The following is a 13,871-nucleotide window of genomic DNA, read 5'->3' as shown; positions in this document are numbered from 1 at the left end:
AACATACTGCACCCGGGGAAGTGGGTGCAGATTTCAATAACATCTTTGAATGGTGGTGGAGGGATATCTCCAGAGATAGACCCACCAACACGGCCCCATCCACTACTTTAGCAACAGTGAGCACTACCAGGGCCTCGACCATCACACCCCTAGCGCCACAAACCTGTCCAACAGTGAACACTGGGGCAAAAGAGAAATTGTTAAGGCAGACCAAGGATAAGATATACTTCAGGGTATGTCAGCGAATAATTACTGTATTCATAAATTTCTGCAATATAACTATCCCCAACATCTGCGGGTTAAACAGTAAAAGCCCGTATAGAAACCTAACCCTGTGAGCACTTAAAGGCCTTGGATCAAAAGCCATGAAGTTTATTGTGGAAAGAGGGTCAGGTAAAAAACGGGACTGGGGAAAAAGAGGGATACTAGAGAAGGTACATGGTACACAGGATACGCGGCAGGATACACTGCAGGATACACGGCGGGATACGCGGCGGGATACGTGGCGGGAGTTGCGACAATATAGACCTACACCCAATAGATGAGTGAGTTAATGCCCGAACATAAATCTTGCAGGGATTGCTGGAAAGGGATGAGGATAATGAAAAGTTATAGGTGCAACTGGGTAGTGGCGCAGAAAGGGAATTATTACATGGCCCAAACATTGCGAGACCACGCCAGAACTATAAATGAATAGAGCAGAGTGGAACTTAAGTAAAACCATACCGACAAAACTAGTATGTACAGAATATGGAACATGTTTGCTCAATGGACTACAACATGACATAGAGTAGCTTCAGAATAGAAAGGTGCCGGATTGGATAACACTCGATATATTTACCAACTGGACCTTAGACAAAAAGCCCTGCTTTGTAACCGGACATTTAAATAGATTTTTTATTTTTTATTGATGTGACAAGGCGAGATTCTCTACACCAAACAATGTAGGAGAAATAAGGAATCAAACTCGCGTGCGGTACGATGACAAACCAGAAATGTAATTGAAGAGAACAACAGTACTAAGAGTCTCAGCCATATATAGATTGTTATAAAAATAACCAAGTTGCTTTATTTCGAGATCCACTACGAATGATCAAAGATGACTGTGGATATAACCAAGTGGACGGGTGCACCTTGAGTATCATCCCGCTAACAAATTACTACTAATTTATCACTGTTCCACGAGGATATGGTCTTAATGTGTGAGCACCACGGCAACTGAAATGAAGAAAGGAACACCTCATGCACCATTATGGATATTTACTTCTGCTTCACTCCACTTGATGAGACAGATATAAACGTGTTTATTATAACCCCTGAGATAAAGGAGGAATGATCGATGGGACAATGATGGACATTACCTGAGGAGGTTATACGAAGGCCATCGGGCCACAAGGAAAATCGATACTCGAACTGAAAGAGAAACAAACTCGACTGAAGTGGACACCATTCGACAACATAGAGGATATTCCAGGCGGGGCAGAAATTCGGCAGAATAGAGAAGACCCCAAGTGGAGGAAAGATAGAAGAAGCAGAGGATACCCCAGGCGGGACATAACTCGAACACCGAGAAAATGTTGGCTAGAAAGGACTTTGCTGGATTCAATGTATGGTTGTAGTGGAAGGGTACTCACCTTGATAGTATTATCCTTTTAAAAGCTGCAACCGACATAAGAGGCAGGCCCTAGCCCGTACTATAGTTAAAACATTGAAGAAAGGGAAATCAGACAATCCGGCAGAAAGGACTTACATCATATGGATGGGGAAGCCAACAGATAGCTCCAGGAGCTCGGGAAGTCGCACTACCCAAGTGAAAGGACAACCCTGGAAGCTCACCCATGTGGAATTAATTGTGAAATGGCCTATCTTGGGCATATAGCCAAGGGCCATTAAGGGGAATTGTAAGGGATAAATAGTTAGGTTGTAGATAGGGGTCAGAATTATGCTGAAGGTTGTGAACTTATCAATTGCCTATGTATGTAACACTTGCTTATAAAGGTATAACACACTTATACTTATACGCATTATATTATACCTTAACCTTAGTAACACTGAAACAGCCAACAGCAGTTTTGTTTAAAGGTCCCTGAGACGAGATAAAGAAGCCAGGACAACCACAGCAGGCATCGGATAGACTGAGGTAGAGGGCAAAATGGAACAAAACAAAGATGAGAGATGGGCAGTTGCATGTACCACTCAGAGCCCGTCTAATAAGAGTCAACAAATCAATGTAACTTCGCTAATAGCAATAGACCGATCGATGATTTTGTAGGAGGTTAGCTCCTCTCCAACACCTGTATAAAGAATGCTTGAAAACGCTTCTATTTCAGAGGTTCCAATACTGAACCTTCCCGTGCATTGCTCGTAATAAAACCGATAAACCTGAGGTTTTGTTTGTTTACTTCCTTGGTCGTTATACAGTGGCAAGCTGGGTGAAGTGTAGATTAGCTATATCAGTTCTTCCATCCCGAGGGAGAGAAGCCTCCTTTTAGCCCAACGGATGGGCAGGTGTCGATTAACTACATCGGTTAGTCCACCTTGAAGGAGAGAAGCCTCCTTTGTACCCCAACACCTCCCCTCCTCACCCCTCGCCTCTCCTCTCCTCTCTCCTCACGTCTCTCCTATGCTGATCTCCTCTCCTCTCCCCTACCTTCTCCCCTCCTCTAATCTATTCTCCTCTCCTACCCTCGCCCCTACCCTCTCCTCTTCTCTCCCCAGTCCTCTCCGCTAATCCCCTTCCCTCTTCACTCCGCTTTCCTCTCCTCTCCTCTCCTCTCATCATATCAACTCTCCGTTCCTCTACTCTTCCCTGCACTGCTTTCTTCTCCCCTCTCCTCCCCTACACTCTCGTCCCCTCCCTGCTCATCTCTACCCTCCTCTGTCCCTTCGTCACTATTTTCCTCCCCTCTCCACTACTCTCCTCCTCTCGCCTCTCCTCTCCACCACACTCCTCTCCTATCGCCTCTGCTCACATCCTTATCCTTTCATCTTCTCTCCTCCTATCCCCTCTCCTCTCCTATCCTCTCCACTCGGCTCATCCCTTCTCCCATCTCCTCCTCTCTCCTCTCCACTTCTCTCCTCACCTGTCTTCCCGTCCTCTCCCCGCTCCTCTCCCTCTCCGCAACTCTCCTCCCCATTCCGCTGTGCTCCTCAAATCTCTTGTGCCCTCATTTTCTCCCCTCTCGCCTACTTTCTCCACGCCTCTACTCCATTCTCACATAGCCCTGACCTTTTTCTCCTCCCCTTTTCTCTCCTCCATTCTCCTCTCATCTCCTCTCCTCTGCTCTCTCATCTTGACTCATCTCCTCTCCTCTCCTCCCCTATCTTCACCTATCCCCTCCTCTTCTCTCCCCTGTTTTTAAGTCGCTTCTCTCTCCACTCTCCTCTCTCCGCTCCACTCCTCTCCACTCCAATCATCTCGAATCCTCTCCCCTAAATGTTCCCCTCTTCTCCTCTCCCCTCCTCCTCACCTCTTCTCCCCTTTCATTTCAACTCCTCTCGTCACTTGTGTCCTCTGATGTTCTCCCCTCTCTTCTCCTTCCCGCTCCACTTTTTCCCTCTGCTCTCCCCTACCCTCTCCACTCCTTTCTTCTCCACTCCTCTCCTCCCCCTTCTACCCTCTCCTCCCCTCTTCTCTCCTTTCCTCTACCCTCTTTTCATCTCCTCCTCTCATTCACTATCTTCTCCCTCCTCTTCTCTGCTCTAACTTCTCCACCTCTCTTTTCCATTCACCTCTACTCACCTCTCCTCTACCCACTCTTCTATCCTCTCCTGCCCTCTCTTCTACTCTCCTCTCTTGTCCCCTCTCTTGTCCCCTCCTCTCCTCTAATCTACTAACCTCCTCACTCCACTCTGCTTTCTTATTTTCTCTTTACTCCTCTCATTTCCTCTATTCTCCTCTCCGTTGCTCGACTCTCCACAGCTCTGCTCTCCTCCACTCTCCTCTCCACTTCCCCTCTCTTCTCCGAACCCCTCCCCTCCATTTTCATCTCTTCTCGCCCCTGCTCTCCCCACTCTCTTCCTCTCCTCTCCTCTGATGGTCTTTCCTCTGCTCTCCCGCCACCCTTCCGCTCTCCTCTGCTCTACTCTCCTTCCCTCGCATCCTCTCTCCACTCTCCACTTCTCTCCATTCCTCCCTTCTCCACTCTGCTCCTCTCCTCCACTCCACGCTCCTCTCATCTCTCTTCTCTCTCCTACCTTCTCCTCACCTCTACTCCACTCTGCTCTCCTACCATCTCCCCTACACTCTCATCTCCACTCCCCTCTCCTTTCCTCTCATCCCTCTCCCCTCCCCTTCCCTCTCCCCACCTCTATTTCACTTTCCTCTCCTACCATCTCCCCTACACTATCATCTTAATTCCCCTCCTCTCCTCTCTTCCCCTCTCCTATCTTCTCCTCTCCTTTCTTTTCTCGTCTCTTGTCCTCTCCTTCCTCTTATCAACTCTCCTCTCCGTTCCTCTACTCGTCTCTGACTGTTCTCCTCTGCCCTCCTCTCTACTTCCTCTCTCATCTATCCTATCCTCCACTTACCTCTCCTCCCCTTCCTACTCATCTTCTCTCTTTCCTCCTCCCACCCTCTCCTCTCACCTCCTATCCTCTACTCTGATCTGCTGTCTTCTCCACTCCACTCATCTCCTCCCCTCACCTCTGCTCTCCTATTCCCCTCCTCTCCTCTCCTCCACACTCATCTCCTCTCGTCTACTCCCCTCCCGCCTCCTGTCCTCTCTCTTCTCCCCTCCTTACCTCTCTGCTCCTTTCATCTCCATTCCTCACCTCCAGTCTCTCCATTCCCTGTACTGAGGAAAATAAACCATAGAAACATAGAAACATAGAAAATAGGTGCAGAAGCAGGCCATTCAGCCCTTCTAGCCTGCACCGTCATTCAATGAGTTCGTGGCTGAACATGAAACTTCAGTACCCCCTTCCTGCTTTCTCACCATATCCCTTGATCCCCCGAGTAGTAAGGACTTCATCTAACTCCATTTTGAATATATTTAGTGAATTGGCCTCAACTACTTTCTGTGGTAGAGAATTCCACAGGTTCACCACTCTCTGGGTGAAGAAGTTTCTCCTCATCTCGGTCCTAAATGGCTTACCCCTTTTTCCTCAGACTGTGACCCCTGGTTCTGGACTTCCCCAACATTGGGAACATTCTTCCTGCATCTAACCTGTCAAAACCCGTCAGAATTTTAAACGTTTCTATGAGGTCCCCTCTTATTCTTCTGAACTCCAGTAAATACAAGCCCAGTTGATCCAGTCTTTCTTGATAGGTCAGTACTACCATCCCGGGAATCAGTCTGGTGAATCTTCGTTGCACTCCCTCAATAGCAAGAATGTCCTTCCTCAAGTTAGGAGACCAAAACTGTACACAATACTCCAGGTATGGCCTCACCAAGGCCCTGTACAACTGTACCAACAACTCCCTGCCCCTGTACTCCAATCCCCTCGCTATGAAGGCCAACATGCCATTTGCTTTCTTAACCGCCTGCTGTACCTGCATGCCAACCTTCAATGACTGATGTACCATGACACTCAGTTCTCGTTGCACCTTCCCTTTTCCTAATCTGTCACCATTCAGATAATAGTCTGTCTCTCTGTTTTTACCACCAAAGTCGATAACCTCACATTTATCCCCATTATACTTCATCTGCCATGCATTTGCCCACTCACCTAACCTATCCAAGTCACTCTGCAGCCTCATAGCATCCTCCTCGCAGCTCACACTGCCACCCAACTTAGTGTCATCCGCAAATTTGGAGATACTACATATAATCCCCTCGTCTAAATCATTAATGTACAATGGAAACAGTTGAGGCCCCAGCACAGAACCTTGCGGTACCCCACTAGTCACTGCCTGCCATTCTGAAAAGTACCCATTTACTCCTACTCTTTGCTTCCTGTCTGACAACCAGTTCTCAATCCACGTCAGCACACGACCCCCAATCCCATGTGCTTTAACTTTGCACATTAATCTCTTGCGTGGGACCTTGTCGAAAGCCTTCTGAAAGTCCAAATATACAACAGCAACTGGTTCTCCTTTGTCTACTTTACTGGAAACATCCTCAAAAAATTCCAGAAGATTTGTCAAGCATGATTTCCCTTTCACAAATCCATGCTGACTTGGACCTATCATGTCACCATTTTCCAAATGCGCTGCTATGTCATCCTTAATAATTGATTCCATCATTTTACCCACTACTGAGGTCAGGCTGACCGGTCTATAATTCCCTGTTTTCTCTCTCCCTCCTTTTTTAAAAAGTGGGGTTACATTGGCTACCCTCCACTCCATAGGAACTGATCCAGAGTCAATGGAATGTTGGAAAATGACTGTCAATGCATCCGCGATTTCCAAGGCCACCTCGACAAGTATTCTGGGATGCAGTCCATCAGGCCCTGGGGGTTTATCGGCCTTCAATCCCATCAATTTCCCCAACACAATTTCCCGACTAATAAAGATTTCCGTCAGTTCCTCCTCCTTGCTAGACCCTCTGACCCCTTTTATATCCGGAACGTTGTTTGTGTCCTCCTTAGTGAATACCGAACCAAAGTACTTGTTCAATTGGTCTGCCATTTCTTTGTTCTCCGTTATGACTTCCCCTGATTCTGACTGCAGTTTGTCTTTACTAACCTTTTTCTCTTTACATACCTATAGAAACTTTTGCAATCCGCCTTAATGTTCCCTGCAAGCTTCTTCTCATACTTCATTTTCCCTGCCCTAATCAAACCCTTTGTCCTCCTCTGCTGAGTTCTAAATTTCTCCCAGTCCCCGGGTTCGCTGCTATTTCTGGCCAATTTGTATGAAACTTCCTTGGCTTTAATACTATCCCTGATTTCCCTTGATAGCCACGGTTGAGCCACCTTCCCTTTTTTATTTTTATGCCAGACAGGAATGCACAATTGTTGTAATTCATCCATGCGGTCTCTAAATGTCTGCCATTGCCCATCCACAGTCAACCCCTTAAGTATCATTCGCCAATCTATCCTAGCCAATTCACGCTTTATAACTTCAAAGTTACCCTTCTTTAAGTTATGGACCATGGTCTCTGAATTAACTGTTTAATTCTCCATCCTAATGCAGAATTCCACCATATTATGGTCACTCTTCCCCAAGGGGCCTCGCACAATGAGATTGCTAATTAATCCTCTCTCATTACACAACACCCAGTCTAAGATGGCCTCCCCCCTAGTTGGTTCCTCGACATATTGGTCTAGAAAACCATCCCTTATGCACTCCAGGAAATCCTCCTCCACCGTATTGCTTCCAGTTTGGCTAGCCCAATCTATGTGCATATTAAAGTCACCCATTATAACTGCTACACCTTTATTGCATGCACCCCTAATTTCCTGTTTGATGCCCTCCCCAACATCACTTCTACTGTTTGGAGGTATCTACACAACTCCCACTAACGTTTTTTGCCCTTCGGTATTCTGCAGCTCTCCCCATATAGATTCCACATCATCCAAGCTAATGTCCTTCCAAACTATTACATTAATCTCCTCTTTAACCAGCAATGCTACCCCACCTCCTATTCCTTTTATTCTATCCTTCCTGAATGTTGAATACCCCTGGATGTTGAGTTCCCAGCCCTGATCATCCTGGAGCCACGTCTCCATAATCCCAATCACATCATATTTGTTAACGTCTATTCATCCACCTTATTGCGGATACTCCTTGCATTAAGACAGAAAGCCTTCAGGCTTGTTTTTTTAACACCCTTTGTCCTTTTAGAATTTTGCTGTACAGTGGCCCTTTTTGTTCTTTGCCTTCGGCTTTTCTGCCCTCCACTTTTCCTCATCTCCTTTCTGTCTATTGCTTTTGCCTCCTTTTTGTCTCCCTCTGTCTCCCTGCATTGGTTCCCATCCCCCTGCCATATTAGTTTAACTCCTCCCCAACAGCACTAGCAAACACTCCCCCTAGGACATTGGTTCCGGTCCTGCCCAGGTGCAGACCGTCCGGTTTGTACTGGTCCCGCCTCGCCCAGAACCGGTTCCAATGCCCCAGGAATTTGAATCCCTCCCTGCTCCACCACTGCTCAAGCCACGTATTCATCTGCACTATCCTGCGATTCCTACTCTGACTAGCACGTGGCACTGGTAGCAATCCCGAGATTACTACTTTTGAGGTCCTACTTTTTAATTTAGCTCCTAGCTCCTTAAATTCGTTTCGTAGGACCTGATCCCTTTTTTTAACTATGTCGTTGGTACCAATGTGCACCACAACAACTGGCTGTTCTCCCTCCCATTTCAGAATGTCCTGCACCCGCTCCAAGACATCCTTGACCCTTGCACCAGGGAGGCAACATACCATCCTGGAGTCTCGGTTGCGGCCGCAGAAACGCCTATCTATTCCCCTCACCATTGAATCCCCTATCACTATCGCGCTCCCACTCTTTTTCCTGCCCTCCTGTGCAGTAGAGCCAGCTACGGTGGCATGAACTTGGCTGCTGCTGCCCTCCCCTGATGAGTCATCCCCCCCAACAGTACTCAAAGCCGTGTATCTGTTTTGCAGGGGGATGACCACAGGGGTCCCCTGCACTACCTTCCTTGCACTACTCTTCCTGCTGGTCTGTTCATAGGATGGCCTGTGACTGTCAGTATGGCATCGGTCGCCATGAATCCTTACTGACCATTGTATTAACAGCACACACATATCCTTACTGACCAATATGTTATCTGTCCCCATGTACGCTTACTGACCACTGTATTATCTGTCCCCATGAACCGTTACTGACCAATATATTATCTGCCCCATGTCCCCTTACTGACCATTGTATTAACTGTCCCCATGTACCCTTACTGACCATTGCATTATCTGTGCCCATATATCCTTATTGACCATTGTATTATCAGTGTTCATGTATCCTTACGAACCATTGTATTATCAGAACCCATATACCCTTATTGCCAATTGTATTATCAGTCCTTATGTATCCTTACTGACCACATTATCTGTCCCTATGTAATCTTACTGACCATTGTATTATCTGTCCCCATGTACCCTTACTGACCACTGTATTATCTGTCCCCATGTACCCTTACTGACCACTGTATTATCAGTCCCCACGTATCCTTCCTTACTCAGCATTACATTAACAGCCACCATGTAGCCTTACTGACCATTGTATTATTAGTCCTCATGTACCCTTACTGACCATTGTATTATCAGTCCCCATGTATCCTTACTGACCATTGTATTATCAGTCCTCATGTATCCTTACTGACCATTGTGTGATCAGTCGTCATATATCTTTACTGACCATTGTATTATCAGTGCCCATGTATCCTTACTTAACACTGTACTGTCAGTCACCATGTATGTTACTGACCTTTACTTCGAAATCTATCCTTCCATTTGTTTTATTTCACTTGTGTTACCCGAGAAGTGAATTGAAAATCTGAAATTACAGAGTTATTTTACATCTCAGCAATAATAGAAACTCCCTGAATGAAGCTGCTCCCTTCACATGCATGCTGTGATTCTGTGGACTTAACTATTTCTGCTTTTACCAATAGTGCTTGGTTTTGGATAACGTTATTTGATCTGAAAGCCACGTTGCTTTTAAGATATTTTGCAATTGAAACTGATGCAAAGAAAAGGTTCGGACAACTTGTTTATTCAGTGACTGCGATTAATATCCTTCAGTGTGCAGTTTAATTGTCTCACTGGAGAGTTCCCTCAGGCTATAAATAGGGATTTCTTTTTCGGTCTGTTCAGCAATGTTTGACTGAAGTTGTTGTCTAAAATTAACAGTGCTTATTGGAGCTCACAGAAAGTCAAATCATGTTCTGGGAGATTCCAACTGAGCTTTGGATCTTGTGGGCATTTTTCAATGTAGAACGTATTTATTACCCGCTCCTCGCTGCTGTTGGTGTTCCTGGTGAGTCCTTCATCTGCAATTAATTATGTAACCCATTTTTATCTGTATTTTTTGTCCTCGTCTTTTAGTTTTACTGATTAATTGTATTCAATTTAAACCTCTTGTAATGTGTCTGGCAATGCAAAAAAGTTTCTGTCATGTAATGTTTGATCATTCGTTAATTCGCTGCTCCCAGTTCAATGAACAGTATGTTGTTTTCACAATTTAAACCTCTTGTTCTGTGTCTGGCAATGCACAGAAGTTTCTGTCATGTAATGTTTGATCATTTGCTGACTCGCTACTCCCAGTTCAATAAACAGTGTGTTGTTTCCACAACTTGTTTCCAGTGAAAGTGGTTTACAGGATTTGACAGAAATTTGATTTTGACACAAGATATGTTAGTAAACGATTATATTATTCAACAGCTTGCAGTCAGCTTCTGCACTGATGCCCAGTGTTGGATAATAAATATGTGTTCAGCGGTAACAAGTGTTTTAAGGACCGCTGGTTATTGTAAATGACACTGCTCTGTGGAAATCAGCGTTGAGAGATCCTTCACCAATACACTGAGATATGAGACATTATTCACTAATGATTCAGCTATAGAGAGTTGTCGTAATTTTATCCGTCTCCTGCTCTGCCTCACAGTCACTAATTCCAGACGGTCAGGACAGGGTTAAAACTTCCAGTAAAATGTTTATTCAGTTGTGTTTGAATTGATTTATTTCCCTTGTTCAGCCACAGTTCAGGAGAGCTCGGTGTGGGCCGCACGGTAGCAACTATTCAAAACGGAGCACTATATTGTGAAATATTTTGATATTTCCAGTCTCAAACTCTCTCTGTCAACTGGAAGTCTGTAACTTTCTCACACCAGGTGAAAGGCAGCTGGTTGACACGGTTCCAGCTGTAAACAGACACGTTCGAAAATCGTTTGTGACATCTTACAACATGGGTCATCATCAGTCTATTGTAAAGCGACAGTCCCTTCTTTAAAGATTATTTGCAATATTGTGGGAAAGTCAGCTTAAGCCAGTTACAAAGTGTACTTTCAATACAATGGTTGGAAAGGTTCTGATTTCGACACATAATACAATTCAATTCACCTTCTTCAGCCTTCGACACAACCGCAGTAACCTCGCCAAAGACTCCATTCCCCTCTCTGGCCACAGATTTCATTCCCCACCTTGGCCACAGACTCCATTCCCCTCCATGTACACAAATTCGATTCCCCTTCCAAAACAAAGAATCGATTCCTCTCCCTGGCCACATACTCCATTCCCCTCATTGTCACAGACGCCATTCCTTTTCTTGGCCACAGACTCCATTCACTCCCTTGGCCCACAACTCCATTCTCCTCCCTGGACACAGATTCCATTTCCCTCGCTGTCCTCATACTACATTCCCATCCATGGACAATGACTCTATTCCCCTCAATGGACACAGGTTATTAACAGCTTCTTGTGCAATTATTGCTCCCTCTGAATATGGCGTTATATCAGAGTCTCATTCAGCGCTTTACCCACCTGGCAAAAGTCCAATACATTAATTCTTTCAGTCATGACCCAGCACCCACACATCACATCCACCGCTTCACTCACTCCCTGTCACAACACCCAAACATCCCATCCACTGGTACATTCAGTCCCTGACCCGAAACCCACACGTCCCATATATTGGTTCTTTCAATACCTGTGCCAAACACCACACGTCCCATCCGCTGGTGTAATCAGTTCTGACCCAAACACCACACGACCCATCCGCTGGTGTAATCAGTCCTGACCCAAACAGCACACGACCCATCCGCTGGTGTAATCAGTCCTGACCCAAACACCACACGACCCATCCGCTGGTGTAATCAGTCCTGACCCAAACACCACACGTCCCATCCGCTGGTGTAATCAGTCCTGACCCAAACACCACACGTCCCATCCGCTGGTGTAAACAGTCCTGACCCAAACACCACACGTCCCATCCGCTGGTGAAATCAGTCCTGACCCAAACACCACACGACCCATCCGCTGGTGTAATCAGTCCTGACCCAAACACCACACGACCCATCCGCTGGTGTAATCACTCCTGACCCAAACACCACACGACCCATCCGCTGGTGTAATCAGTCCTGACCCAAACACCACACGACCCATCCGCTGGTGTAATCAGTCCTGACCCAAACACCACACGACCCATCCGCTGGTGTAATCAGTCCTGACCCAAACACCACACGACCCATCCGCTGGTGTAATCAGTCCTGACCCAAACACCACACGTCCCATCCGCTGGTGTAATCAGTCCTGACCCAAACACCACACGTCCCATCCGCTGGTGTAATCAGTCCTGACCCAAACACCACACGTCCCATCCGCTGGTGTAATCAGTCCTGACCCAAACACCACACGTCCCATCCGCTGGTGTAATCAGTCCTGACCCAAACTCCACACGTCCCATTGGATGGTTCATTTAATCCTGACACATTTCACACATAATTCTTTGAGGCAGCTGTTGTTGCTCTCAATCTGAAATATAAATTCCCTGTTTTTTCTCTTGCTTGCAGTGAACTTAGTGACGATAATGATCCTGTCTCGAGGAAGGTGCGGTCTCTCCAAGTGTGTCAGCCGTTACCTGGTGGCAATGGCAGCGGCAGATCTACTGGTCGTTATCCTCGACCTGATATGCAAGCAGATTCCTATTCATTATTCAACCGCGTTTGAGTTCATGTGGAAGATTAATGTTTGTAATATCCATGCCATCCTGCTTTACGCAGTGACAGACTGTTCCGTCTGGTTCACAGTTGCTTTTACCTTTGATCGATGTATAGCTATTTGTTGTCAGAAGCTCAAAACCAAATATTGCTCCTAGAAAACGGCGACTATGGTTGTGGGAACATTGAGTGCGCTGTTTTGTGTAAAGAACACTTTCTGGTACTTTATGTATGGAGGCGTGTATCATATTTCCAATAATCCCTGGTTTTGTATTGTTAGATGGGAAGTCTCTGAGTCACTATCATGGGCAGTAATTGAATTCATTCATTATATTATAACACCGTTTATTCCATTTGTTCTGATCCTTCTGCTCAATGCTTTAACTGTCAGACACGTTTTAGTGTCGAGCAGAGCCCGCAGGAGACTCCGGGCCCACAGCAGTGGGGAGAGTCCCAGTGACCCAGAGATGGAGAAGCGAAGGAAATCCATAATTTTACTGTTTGTTATATCCGGCAGTTTTATACTCTTATGGGTAGTGTTTCTGTTGTATTCTGTGGTTAATCGATTGTATTCGTTAAACTTTAATCCTGGGTTTCTACCTCAATATGTACAGGAAATGGGATTTATGCTTCAGCTCCTGAGTTGCTGCACCAACACATGTATTTATGCCGTGACCCAGACGAAATTCAGAGAGGAGTTGAAGAATGTGGTGAAATATCCCTTCTCTGTAATTGTTAAATGTGTTAAATAATAAGAATCGCACAATGCTTTGGACGGGTATTCTGCCCAATCCACTCATCTCTGTTATACACACACAGTGAGGCCTGTTTTCATTTTTCACCGCGCGGATTCAGTGACTAACAAAAATGATAGAGGTGGGGAAGTCCACGGAGATCAGTCCCGCTGGACTCCTGCAGGTTTTATCCCCGCTAAGACGTCTGCTGCAGCCTGGGACGGGTTTATAAAGCTCCTGACCGCCAGGCACGTGTAGGATGTGTTTACCCAAAGGGAGCGGCGCGGGGAAGGTGGCTCTGTTACTTTTCAGTCCTCGGGTGGAAGGGCCGCTCAGTCCCCAGCACTCCCATGGAAAGTTGGGGGGAAATGGCCTGGGACCAAACAACAGCCAGAGAGGGAAGATTTCAAAGGCTCAAAGGTCAGTGCTTTCATCCTTTTGCAGGCTCCTTGTGTTATTCTCCCAGTGGGGTTTAACCTGAGCAGCCCCAGCGCCTGGTGATAGCGGCGTATCCTTGTTTCAGATAATCTACCTTTGGGATTAAAGGGTCTCCTGCAGACGGAGTATATCCCAGTGACATTC

General features: G+C 46.2%; 1 pseudogene; it reads right to left on the bottom strand.

Moving 5' to 3' along the window:
* LOC139235546 (probable G-protein coupled receptor 139) overlaps nt 1–12,803 on the bottom strand; it is a 107,574-nt pseudogene extending 94,771 nt beyond the window's left edge.
* Nucleotides 12,804–13,871: the final 1,068 nt, after the last annotated feature.

The sequence above is a fragment of the Pristiophorus japonicus genome, chromosome 23 (assembly GCF_044704955.1).
Source record: "Pristiophorus japonicus isolate sPriJap1 chromosome 23, sPriJap1.hap1, whole genome shotgun sequence".
In the NCBI taxonomy this organism is placed as follows: Eukaryota; Metazoa; Chordata; class Chondrichthyes; family Pristiophoridae; genus Pristiophorus; species Pristiophorus japonicus.
The sequence above is the reverse complement of the archived record's forward strand: the minus strand, read 5'-3'. Positions and strand labels throughout refer to the sequence as shown.